Source organism: Helianthus annuus, chromosome 15 (assembly GCF_002127325.2).
Source record: "Helianthus annuus cultivar XRQ/B chromosome 15, HanXRQr2.0-SUNRISE, whole genome shotgun sequence".
In the NCBI taxonomy this organism is placed as follows: domain Eukaryota; kingdom Viridiplantae; phylum Streptophyta; class Magnoliopsida; order Asterales; family Asteraceae; genus Helianthus; species Helianthus annuus.
This window is the reverse complement of record NC_035447.2, coordinates 86032076-86046127: the sequence shown is the minus strand read 5'-3', so window position 1 is coordinate 86046127 and position 14052 is coordinate 86032076.

The following is a 14052-nucleotide window of genomic DNA, read 5'->3' as shown; positions in this document are numbered from 1 at the left end:
CCCATGTCCTCTTGGTCCGACTTTTTGACATCATGTCCCTTAGGTCTGACCTTTTTATGTTACAAGGGGGGTGGTCCGAACTTTAAAGGCCTAATCCCCCTAGTCCGAGTTTCTTTGTAGGGAAACAATCCCCTTGGTCCGAACTTTAACCCTCCATTACCTTTGTCTGAGTATGTGACATGTTCTCATGCGCTATCCGAGTTTGAACAGGGGACCCCCCCCCCCAACACTTGTCTGACTTTTAAAAAGGGTAAGGCTTTGTTTATGCTGTGTAGAATTAATGTGAGACCTTAAATTGTATGCTGGTTGGCGATTAGATCTGTTAAGACATGAAAGTTAGTTTACTAAGCCACTAACGTTGTTTAATATGCTATGAATGTTAAACATGACCAATATGTTATATATGTTAAGTATGATTAACTCTGAAGCGCTTGTGATCTAAGCAAGGTGTATTAATCCCGCTACGCGCGGATGCTGTTGTTAGATTAAATTGAGAGAGTCTTGATGAGAAACAGGGATCATATTAGTGTGATTAACTGATGCATGATACATGATATTGATTGTCGAACATACTTGGTGGTATTAATTGCATATGAAACATTACGAACATGAACTGATCAAGTATACATGCATACTATAGGACTTGATTGATTTATTTGCAAGCACATAGTTAAGCATACCGAGCAAACCAAGGTGAGTTCACACCCTTACTCAGGCATGGGATTCCCAAGGGCTTGGGAATGGGATTAAAGGAAAGAGGTTGACTAGATTCGTACATACACTGTTACTAGACTACCATACCATCGTCCTCGGTTGTGCAGGACACATACGTAAAACCTACGTATACTTATGCTACTCGCTATCCTCGTTTGTGAAGGATACTCACGTAAAACCTACGTGAACTTATACTCACTACTGCCTCGGTTGTGTCAGGCACTTACGTAAAACCTACGTAAACCCCCGCGTACTCCTATCCTCGGTTGTGAAGGATACTTACGTAAAACCTACGTAATCCCCATACGCGCTACTGTTCTCGGTTGTGAAGAACACTTATGGTTACGCATAGTCTAGTGGATAAATAACATGGGAAGCCCCCACCAATAGAAACCAATATCGGCCCAGTAGAGCCACCTGATACTCATGAACTTACTATTACGCATTTACTTTCTGTGAACTCGCTCAACTAGTTGTTGATCCTCTGTTACATGCCTTGCAGGACGTTAGGTACTTGGAGCTTGCACAGGGAGGCGCGGTCGTTGTGGACAGGGATCGTGTTTACTTTGATTTGAACATTTTGACAAATACACACTTTATTTATGATTGGGTTGTTATGCACTTGCTTCCGCTAAACTTTGATATGATACTTATGTTTTGGAACACCTTTCATATGGATGGGTTTGGTTTAATACAATTTCTTTTACTTTATACATGGTTCTATATGATTGGTGGCTTGATCCTGGTCATGTCACGCTCCCAAGCGGTGATACTCCGCACGTGGATTTTGGGGGTGTGACAGATTGGTATCAGAGCCATTGGTTATAGAGAACTTGGTTTTAATATGGGAAATGGTTTTTATTAAAACCAGACTATAACCAGAACAGTGCTCTCAACGATCCACAACGACGCTTTGCTCCACGTGCAAGACTCGACATACTAGGTAATAAGGTTTATGTTTATTGCCTACATGCTAGAATTGCATAGAACTTTGCTCGTAGTATGCTTAGATTACATTGCTCACTACTTGTTATTGCTTGAACACACTTGTGTGCTTACACTCTTCTATCATCGCACTACTCGCGAACCAATTTCACTTATTTTACCTTTACTATGAAGATAATGTCCGGACGTGTGAACATGACTCAAGCCCAGTTGGCGGCTCTCATTCAAGAACAAGTTGTTGCGGCACTTGCAGCTGCAAACGCAGGAGGTATACCCTGCAGTCGTAACTCATTCTAGGATCTTTAGATCCTACGTTCCTAATCAACTCTTATGTTTGACCTCATTCTGTTCTTACACATTAGGTCAACACGTTCAGCAACCTGTGTGTACCTTCAAGAATTTCATGGATTGTCGCCCTAGCACGTTCAGTGGCACTGAAGGAGCGGTTGGACTCCTCCACTGGTTTGAAAAGCTCGAGTCGGTGTTCGAGATGTGTGAATGCCCTGAGGCTCGCAGGGTCAAGTACGCCACTGGTACTTTGGAAGGGATCGCGTTAACTTGGTGGAACGCGCAAGTGCAGATCTTAGGGTTGGCAGCTGCTAACGCCACCCCTTGGAATGACTTCAAGGAATTGATTAAACGTGAATACTGCACTCGGGAAGACATCCACAAGCTGGAGGATGAGTTTTATCATTTGAAAATGACTGGGTCAGAAATCGAAGCTTATACTAAACGGTCAAACGAGCTGGCCGTGCTGTGTCCAACTATGGTGGACCCTCCATACAAGCGCATCGAGTTGTACCTCAAGGGTTTGGTGCCAGAAATCCAGAGCCACGTAACATCGGCCAATCTTGACAACATTCAGGCTATTCAGCGCCTCGCTCATCGTATCACAGATCAGGCAGTGGATCAGAATAGGCTGCCTAAACGTATCAGCGCCACTGCTACCGCTACTGCTTCTACTACACTTGCTACTCCCAGTGACAATAAGAGAAAATGGGATGGGGATTCTAGCAAGGGATCAGCTTCAGTTCAGTCTCAGGTTCAGCAGCGAAAGACTGACAGTTACCAGAGTCCCAGTCAGCATTCTTCAGGCAGTCACAGGCAGGGGGGATATCGAGGAAACCTCCCAAAGTGTAACACCTGCAACAGACACCACAGTGGCCAGTGTAACAAGGGTCGCTGTCAAAGATGCCTCAAGATGGGTCATGAGGCCAAAGATTGTAGAAGCCCTCGACCTGCGAATCAGAATCAGCAGCAGCCACCAGCACAGCAGAATCAGCAGCAGGGCAACAAAGGGTGTTTTCATTGCGGTGCAGAGGGTCACTTCAAAAGGCACTGTCCTCAGCTGAACAGGAACCAGAACAACAATAACAACAATCAGGGTAATGGCAACAACAACAACAATGGTGGGAACAACAACGGCAATGAAGCAAGGGGTCGTGCGTTTGTGTTGGGGCAGGGTGATGCCAGAAATGATCCCAACGTCGTTATGGGTAAGTTTCTTCTCGACGATATTTATGTTACTGTTTTGTTTGATTCGGGTGCGGATACGAGTTTTATGTCTTTGAAAATGAGTAAATTGTTAAAACGTGCACCCACACCCCTAAACACCAAACATGTTGTAGAGTTAGCAAACGGTAAAAGTGTAGAGGCCACACAGATAGTTAAGGGTTGTAGCATTGTCTTAGCTGGTCAGACCTTCTCCATCGACCTTATTCCTATAGTTTTGGGTAGTTTCGACATCGTCATCGGCATGGATTGGTTATCTAAGCAGCAGGCAGAGATTCTATGTAAGGAGAAGATCATTCGTATTCCTCGTTCGGGAAAGGAACCTCTCGAAGTTCAAGGCGATAAGAGTGGTGCTGTGGTTGGCATCATCTCTTTCTTGAAGGCTCAGAAATGTTTACGAAAGGGTCATACTGCTATCTTGGCACTGGTTACTGATGCAGCTTCGAAAGAGAAAAGAATAGAGGATATTCCAGTTGTACACGAATTTCCTCAGGTGTTTCCTGAAGATTTACCAGGTCTACCGCCTCATCGCCAGGTCGAGTTTCAAGTCGAGCTAGCTCCAGGAGCAGCGCCGATAGCTCGCGCACCGTATCGTTTAGCTCCAACAGAATTGGAAGAACTTTCAAAGCAACTACAAGAGCTCTTGGATAAGGGCTTTATTCGTCCAAGCTCTTCGCCTTGGGGAGCTCCAGTATTATTTGTGAAAAAGAAGGATGGCACTTTCAGGATGTGCATCGATTACCGCGAACTGAACAAGGTCACAGTGAAGAACTGTTATCCTCTTCCTCGTATTGACGACTTATTCGACCAGTTGCAAGGGTCGAGTTACTACTCCAAGATTGATCTAAGGTCTGGTTATCATCAGCTGAGAGTCCGGGATGAGGACGTCTCCAAGACAGCATTCAGAACTCGCTACGGCCATTACGAGTTTCTAGTCATGCCTTTCGGGCTTACGAACGCGCCTGCAGTTTTCATGGATCTTATGAACAGGGTGTGCAAACCCTATCTAGACAAGTTCGTCATCGTTTTCATCGACGACATTCTGATCTACTCCAAGAGTCAGGAGGAACATGAGCAGCACTTACGTCTTATCTTGGAACTTCTTCGAAAGGAGCAACTGTACGCCAAGTTTTCTAAATGCGACTTCTGGCTTCGTGAAGTCCACTTCTTAGGCCATGTGGTGAACAGGGATGGGATTCATGTCGATCCATCCAAGGTAGATTCGATCAGGAACTGGCCTGCACCGCGTACACCAACAGAAATACGCCAATTCTTGGGTTTGGCGGGATACTACAGGCGGTTTATCAAAGACTTCTCCAAGATCGCGCAGCCGCTCACTATGTTGACACAGAAAGGTGTTACCTATCATTGGGGTAATACACAAGAAACTGCCTTTCAGTACCTGAAGGATAGACTATGCAGCGCACCTATTCTCTCATTGCCAGAGGGCACGGATGATTTTGTGGTCTATTGTGACGCATCGATACAGGGGCTTGGTTGTGTATTGATGCAGCGGGATAAAGTTATTGCTTACGCTTCTCGTCAACTCAAGGTTCATGAACGGAACTACACGACGCACGATTTAGAGCTGGGAGCTGTTGTTTTTGCACTTAAGATATGGCGACACTACCTGTACGGTACCAAGTGCACAATTTACACCGATCACAGGAGTCTCGAGCATATCTTCAAGCAGAAGGAATTGAACATGCGTCAACGACGATGGGTCGAGTTACTTAATGATTACGAATGCGCCATCAAGTACCATCCAGGCAAAGCCAATGTTGTGGCTGACGCCCTCAGTCGAAAAGATACCTTACCTAGACGCGTACGAGCCTTGCAGCTCACTATTCAGTCTGATCTTCCTGCATAGATACGAGATGCTCAGGTGGAAGCATTGAAACCAGAAAACGTAAAGGCTGAAGCTTTACGTGGTTCGAGGCAACGAATGGAACAAAAGGAAGACGGCGCTTACTATGTAACGGGGCGTATATGGGTCCCACTATACGGCGGTTTACGAGAACTTGTGATGGATGAAGCTCATAAGTCTCGCTACTCGATACATCCAGGTTCAGATAAAATGTATCACGACATCAGAACTACATATTGGTGGCCTAGCATGAAAGCCCACATCGCTACTTACGTCGGCAAGTGCTTGACATGTGCCAAGGTCAAAGTGGAGTATCAGAAACCAGCGGGCCTACTTCAACAACCCTGGATACCACAGTGGAAATGGGAAGAAATTTCCATGTATTTTGTTACAGGCCTACCTAGATCTCAGCGTGGGAATGATACCATATGGGTGATCGTAGACCGACTCACCAAGTCTGCACACTTCCTGGCTATAAAGGAAACGGATAAGTTCTCCACTCTCGCAAACATCTATCTTAAGGAAGTTGTTTCGAGGCACGGGGTGCCCATCTCCATCATTTTGGATCGGGATGCACGATTCACGTCAGAGCTATGGCAAGCGATGCACAAGTCTTTCGGCTCACGGTTAGACATGAGCACAGCGTATCATCCTCATACGGATAGGCAGTCTGAGCGAACGATCCAAACTCTTGAAGACATGCTTCGGGCATGTGTTATCGATTTCGGCAACAGCTGGGAAAAGCATCTCCCGTTAGTGGAGTTTTCGTATAATAACAGTTATCACACCAGCATACAAGCCGCTCCATTCGAGGCATTGTACGGACGTAAATGCCGGTCACCTCTCTGTTGGGCAGAGGTGGGGGATAGTCAGATCACGGGTCCAGAGATTGTAGTGGACGCCACAGAAAAGATTGCTCAAATACGACAACGCATGGCGGCAGCACGCGACCGTCAGAAAGCATACGCGGATAAGCGTAGGAAACCGTTGGAATTTCAGGTCGGGGACCGGGTTTTACTAAAAGTCTCACCCTGGAAGGGTGTGGTTCGTTTTGGCAAACGGGGCGAACTAAATCCGCGGTATGTCGGACCGTTCGAAATCACTGAAAGAATAGGCATGGTAGCCTACAGACTAAACCTACCAGCTGAACTCGGTGCAGTTCACAATGTATTTCACGTGTCGAATCTGAAGAAGTGCCTGTCAGATGAGACCCTCATAGTTCCTTTTAAGGAACTCACTATCGACGAGCGGTTGCAGTTCGTCGAGGAGCCAGTTGAAATCACGGACCGGGATGTTAAGGTCCTCAAAAGCAAGAGAATCCCTCTTGTTCGAGTTCGTTGGAACTCCCGACGTGGCCCAGAGTACACATGGGAACGCGAAGACCAAATGAAAGAAAAGTACCCCCAGTTATTCGGAACCAATGCATCCACTACTGAGGCTGAAGCTACTACTGCGGAATTTCGGGACGAAATTCCAAATCAACGGGGGAATGATGTGACACCCCAGGAAAACCAGTGAACGACATAACTTACCTAGCTTCCTCAGTAACCGCATGCTAAATTTCAGGACGAAATTTCTTTTAAGTTGGGGATAATGTGACAACTCGAATTTCCAAGATTTCTATTTCGCATTTATTGCACGTTCATGTATTGTTTAGCTGTTTATTTGCACAATTGATTGCTATGGAATTGTATACGTTTTGATGCAACGAATCGTATTGTGTGATTGTGCATGGTTGTTTGTTAATTGTGAAAGACTTGACAAATATATAAACTTGGTGGTGAAACTGTGAAATGGTGATGAGATGGTGTGCTTGTGCAAAATATAATACTTAGGGTGGTATAGAGTAATTAGTGAAACCTAAATTATACTTAACCCTAATCCGTTGTTCACTAATCATTCTCACAAAAATCCAAGCACGTACTTTTCTCTAGCAATCATCACCATCATCATTGGCAAGACATTCATCACTTTGATTTCCACATTTTCTCTAGAATCATTCAAGGTAATTGTTTGTTGATTATTGCCTATTGATTGTTTGATTGTATCAACTCTTGGTTATTGAGATACTTGTAAACCCTAGCTATGATTTGATGGTTCTGTGTTTTAATTTGATTCTAATTATTGTGATAAAGATGAGTGACTAATTGTACAATCGATTTCTTGATAATGTTGATGCATGATATGAAGGAATATTGTTTGTCGTATTGATTCTGCAGTAAGAAAGTATGAAGTAGGGTTTTGTTCGTATGAATGAAAACTTGTAACTGATGCCTTGATTCTGTGCAAAGATTGAAATTCACGCACTTGTGTTAGTCAGAGTTTTAGATTGATATAATTGTCTGAGTTTTATCACAAGGAAGGATTTTGATCCGAGTTTTAAACAAACACACAAGTCCGAGTTTCATAGCACATTATAGATGTCCGAGTTCTTAATCAAACATGGTCCGACCTTTGTAACTTGCCATGGTCCGAGTATAAACTTGTTCTCTAGTCCGAGCTTCTTAACACTTGTGTTACCCGAGTTTTGTTTGAGGAAAACATAGGTCCGACTTTAATTAAGCAAAGGGGTCCGACCTTTGCTTGATTATGTTGTCCGAGTTTCTGGAAGTTGATATGTCCGAGTTCTCTTTAGTGAATCAGGTCCGAGTTTCATGACCTAGGGTCCGAGTTTTAACCCCATGTCCTCTTGGTCCGACTTTTTGACATCATGTCCCTTAGGTCTGACCTTTTTATGTTACAAGGGGGGTGGTCCGAACTTTAAAGGCCTAATCCCCCTAGTCCGAGTTTCTTTGTAGGGAAACAATCCCCTTGGTCCGAACTTTAACCCTCCATTACCTTTGTCTGAGTATGTGACATGTTCTCATGCGCTATCCGAGTTTGAACAGGGGAAACCCCCCCAACACTTGTCTGACTTTTAAAAAGGGCAAGGCTTTGTTTATGCTGTGTAGAATTAATGTGAGACCTTAAATTGTATGCTGGTTGGCGATTAGATCTGTTAAGACATGAAAGTTAGTTTACTAAGCCACTAACGTTGTTTAATATGCTATGAATGTTAAACATGACCAATATGTTATATATGTTAAGTATGATTAACTCTGAAGCGCTTGTGATCTAAGCAAGGTGTATTAATCCCGCTACGCGCGAATGCTATTGTTAGATTAAATTGAGAGAGTCTTGATGAGAAACAGGGATCATATTAGTGTGATTAACTGATGCATGATACATGATATTGATTGTCGAACATACTTGGTGGTATTAATTGCATATGAAACATTACGAACATGAACTGATCAAGTATACATGCATACTATAGGACTTGATTGATTTATTTGCAAGCACATAGTTAAGCATACCGAGCAAACCAAGGTGAGTTCACACCCTTACTAAGGCATGGGATTCCCAAGGGCTTGGGAATGGGATTAAAGGAAAGAGGTTGACTAGATTCGTACATACACTGTTACTAGACTACCATACCATCGTCCTTGGTTGTGCAGGACACATACGTAAAACCTACGTATACTTATGCTACTCGCTATCCTCGGTTGTGAAGGATACTCACGTAAAACCTACGTGAACTTATACTCACTACTGCCTCTGTTGTGTCAGGCACTTACGTAAAACCTACGTAAACCCCCGCGTACTCCTATCCTCGGTTGTGAAGGATACTTACGTAAAACCTACGTAAACCCCATACGCGCTACTGTTCTCGGTTGTGAAGAACACTTATGGTTACGCATAGTCTAGTGGATAAATAACATGGGAAGCCCCCACCAATAGAAACCAATATCGGCCCAGTAGAGCCACCTGATACTCATGAACTTACTATTACGCATTTACTTTCTGTGAACTCGCTCAACTAGTTGTTGATCCTCTGTTACATGCCTTGCAGGACGTTAGGTACTTGGAGCTTGCACAGGGAGGCGCGGTCGTTGTGGACAGGGATCGTGTTTACTTTGATTTGAACATTTTGACAAATACACACTTTATTTATGATTGGGCTGTTATGCACTTGCTTCCGCTAAACTTTGATATGATACTTATGTTTTGGAACACCTTTCATATGGATGGGTTTGGTTTAATACAATTTCTTTTACTTTATACATGGTTCTATATGATTGGTGGCTTGATCCTGGTCATGTCACGCTCCCAAGCGGTGATACTCCGCACGTGGATTTTGGGGGTGTGACAACCTGTACGGTACCAAGTGCACTATCTACACCGATCACAGGAGTCTCGAGCATATCTTCAAGCAGAAGGAATTGAACATGCGTCAACGTTGAAGGGTTGAACTACTTAACGATTACGAATGCGCCATCAAGTACCATCCAGGCAAAGCCAACGTTGTGGCTGACGCTCTCAGTCGAAAAGACACTCTACCTAGACACGTGCGAGCACTACAGCTTACTATTCAGTCTGGTCTTCCTGCACAGATACGAGATACTCAGGTAGAAGCATTGAAACATAAGGGCTGAAGCCTTACGTGGCTCAAGGCAACGATTAGAACAGAAGGAAGACGGCGCCTATTACGTAATGGGGCGTATTTGGGTCCCACTATATGGCAGTTTACGAGAACTTGTAATGGACGAAGCACATAAGTCTCGCTACTCGGTACATCCAGGTTCGGATAAAATGTACCACGATATCAGAACTACGTATTGGTGGCCTAGCATGAAGGCCCACATTGCAACTTACGTTAGCAAGTGCTTGACTTGCGCGAGAGTTAAGTCGGAATACCAGAAACCATCAGGCCTACTTCAGCAACCCAAGATGCCACAATGGAAATGGGAAGAAATTTCCATGGATTTTGTTACGGGCCTGCCTAGATCCCAGCATGAGAATGATACTATCTGGGTGATCGTGGATCGACTCACAAAATCTGCACATTTCCTAGCTATTAAGGAAACCGACAAGTTCTCCACTCTAGCAGACGTATATCTCAAGGAAGTTGTCTCAAGGCACGGGGTGCCAACCTCTATTATTTCGGATCGTGATGCACGATTCACTTCAGAATTGTGGCAAGCAATGCACAAATCTTTTGGCTCACGACTAGACATGAGCACAGCATATCACCCTCAGACGGATGGGCAGTCTGAGCACACGATTCAAACCTTAGAAGACATGCTTCAGGCATGTGTTATCGATTTCGACAGTAGCTGGGAAAAACATCTCCCTTTAGTGGAGTTTTCATACAATAACAGTTACCACACCAGCATTCAAGCCGCTCCATTCGAGGCATTGTACGGACGTAAATGCCGGTCACCTCTCTGTTGGGCAGAGGTGGGGGATAGTCAAATCACATGTCCAGAAATGGTAGTTGATGCTACTGAACGGATCGCACAGATACGGCAACGCATGGCGGCGGCTCATGACCGTTAGAAAAGCTACGCTGATAAGCGCAGGAAACCACTAGAATTCCAAGTTGGGGATCGAGTGCTACTCAAAGTCTCACCCTAGAAGGGTGTAGTTCGTTTTGGCAAACGGGGCAAACTCAATCCGCGGTATGTTGGACCGTTCGAAATCATAGAAAGAATAGGCAAAGCGGCCTACAGACTAAACCTACCAGCAGAACTCGGTGCAGTTCACAACGTTTTCCACGTGTCGAATCTGAAGAAGTGTCTGTCAGATGAGACCCTCATAGTTCCTTTGAAGGAGCTCATTATCGACGAGCAGTTGCGATTCGTCGAGGAACCAGTAGAAATCACGGACCGGGATGTTAAGGTCCTCAAGCACACCAGAATACCTCTTGTTCGAGTTCGTTGGAACTCCCGTCGTGGCCCAGAGTTCACCTGGGAATGAGAAGACCGAATGAAGGAAAAGCATCCCCAATTGTTCGCAAACAGTACAACCACTACTGAGACTGAAGCTATCACGGAATTTCAGGACGAAATTCCAGATCAACGGGGGAAGGATGTGACACCCCAGGAAAACCATGCAACTTAACTAGCTTCCTCAGTGAGTATGTACCAAATTTCGGGATGAAATTTCTTTCAAGTTGGGGATAATGTGACAACTCGTATTTCAAACTTCTCTTGGTGCTCAGTATAACTCGTTTGAACCTTATGTGATCGCTTGAACCTTATATGATTGTTTGAACCTTATATGATTGTGTGAACTTAAACGGTTACTTAAATGCTATATGGTTATGATTTAGTGACAATGTGTATCGAATATAAACAAACCGAACCTTAATCCGATTACACAAACCCATTCGGCCCACACATCTTGACTCGAGACCAAGGGCAGCCCATTAAGGGGGATTCGGCCCACTCCCTTATACGAATACACATACCCATTATGGGGTTTTGATCCTCATAACTTGCAAACCACAAACACACACAAACCCTAGGAGCTCTCTCTCGAACCCGACGACAACACTTTCACCATCGAAGCCTACGGATCTCGGCTCCCATCTCGGTTTGGTTAATTACATCACACTCCTGGTTCGTGTCCTATCCTTGTTTAGTTGTATGTTTTGTGATGTTATTTTGTTATAAGATTGGTTAGGGTTTTATGCTAGTGACTCTGTTAATGAGGTTTTGCTTATGAAATCGGGACATGTGTTTAGTATGGTGATGATGCTATGATCGATGAATATATATATTGCGTGATTTTGAGTTTGTAATCAACTGATAAATTGTTTGATCTAGCCTGATGATTCCGTTGGTAATTGCTTGGCCATGATGTAGGGTTGCATGTTAGTCTTTGAAATTGGTTAATCAGATGATCCGATTTCATGTCCATATGATGATTGGTAAATTGTTGTTGTTCTTGACTAGATGATAGTAAAGTTGAATGATTAGGCATGAACTGCTGAATTGAATGTTTGATTGATCTGATTTTGAAACTGCCAAAAATTGTTAACTGATGTTACGGAATTGATGAGCTTGAATTAAGGAAGTCTGTTACATCACCTAGTCTCGACACAGATTGCGAGTCGAGAACTCACAGTCTCGACTCGAGACCGCACATCATCAGCACAAACAGAACAACTCAAGACCATGGTTGCGGGTCCTGTTGCAACTCAAGACCGTCTAGTCTCGACTAGTACATGCAGGACTCGAGACCTTCTTAGTCTCGACTCGAGATCTTTAAGCCAACAACTCGAGACCGCCTAGTCTCGACTCGAGATCTCTAGTCTCGACTCGAGACCACGAACACATGCACACTGATTTGGACTTGCACACTGTTACGGGCTTAGGTAATTGGGCCGTACTGTTGGGCTTTGTTTGCTACATGATTTTTACTGTTGAACTAGCACTGTTGTTGAACTGCCATGCTAGACGTGTATGCCATGATTGTTACTTGTGTACAATACGTGTAGAATATACATGCACTACTTGAATATGAACCTGACTTGTATGGTAACCATGGTAGGACGTGGTTGACCACCATATAGCTTGATTGACTTTCTGTGTATCTGCCGAGCAAACCAAGGTAAGTTCACACCCTTACCAAGGCATGGGATTCCCGGGGTTGGGAATGGGATTGAAGGAATGGGATTGTACTTACACTGTTACTAGACTATCTACCATCGTCCTCGATGCGAAGGATACATACGTAAAACCTACGTATACTTGTACTCATCACTGTCCTAAGGATGCGAAGGACACTTACGTAAAACCTACGTAAACTTATATTCACTATTTCCTCGGGTTGTGATAGGCACTTACGTAAAACCTACGTAAACCCTCGCGTACCACTGTCCTCGGGTTGAGAAGGACACTTACGTCAAACCTACGTAAACCTTGTACGTACTACTGTTCTCGGGTTAAGAAGAACACTTATGGTTACAAATAGTCTAGTGTATATACAAATATGGGAAGCCCCCACTAATAAAGCATACTATCGTCCTAGTAGAGCCACATGTTACGAAACGAACTTACTTACTGTGAACTCGCTTAACTAGTTGTTGACTTTCTGTTACATGCCTTGCAGGACCATAGGTACTCATGGAGCTTGCACGGGAGGCGCGATCGTTGTGGGCACATGGACTGTTGAGTTCCATGTTAAACATTTACATTATGAGAACTTGATACTTATGATGGATTTTTACATTAATGCTTCCGCTACACATTTGATTATGTTTGGTTTTGAAAACACCTTTCGTATTGATGAATGACATTTACTATTTACTCTTATGTTCAATATGATTGGTGGCTTGATCCTGGTCATGTCACGCCTTCAAGCGGTGGTACTCCGCGTGTGGATTTTGGGGGTGTGACAGTCTAGGCCATTGCTTCCGCAATATCAGAAGACTAAGTATAATACCCCAGATATCAAACAGTATAGAGACCTAGTATCTTAGAATCAGGCAATCTCTCAAACAAGATTTCGGGGGTTACCTATATATCCGAGAGATGTTCCCCACGAGATAAGCAAGTATTGATATTTAGGTTTATATCTCAAATTCAATCTACTAGTCGTGCTAAGTCTACTGGCACATCATCAGTGAGATTCGTTTAAAAACATTTTGACTTTCCATTTCTTTAGCATGTTGTGATAGTCCACTGATGTACTATCATTTCCTCTTTTTCGCAACAAAACTCAGACTAGTTTTAAAAATCAAAAATGAGTTTTCAATGTTTTTGACTTTTTATTTTATCATGATTTTGGATTTTTCAAATTTTCAAAATTTCTAAATTTTTTACTCCCCCTAAAATCAAAAATATATTTCAATTTTGATTTTCAAGGAAAAATTGAAAATAAACGCAATAAACTGTACAAATAAACTGACAAGCTGATGTGAATTGCTTCAATTCGCTATCCACTTGGCGTAAACAATCAGAATTCCCCCTGACAACAAACTATTTTCCCATTATGATTTCAAAACACTTAAGTTTGTTTTAATCAAAATGGTTTTTCCGGAAAATTAGTTTTGTTGATTTCACACATCATGGGGTTTCATCACATTGTTCTTTCAACCACTTGTATGAAAGTTAAATCAAGTTCAACTTAATGACCTTGATTAACCACTTGTAAAAATATTTACTTATAGGTTTTTTTCACAAAAC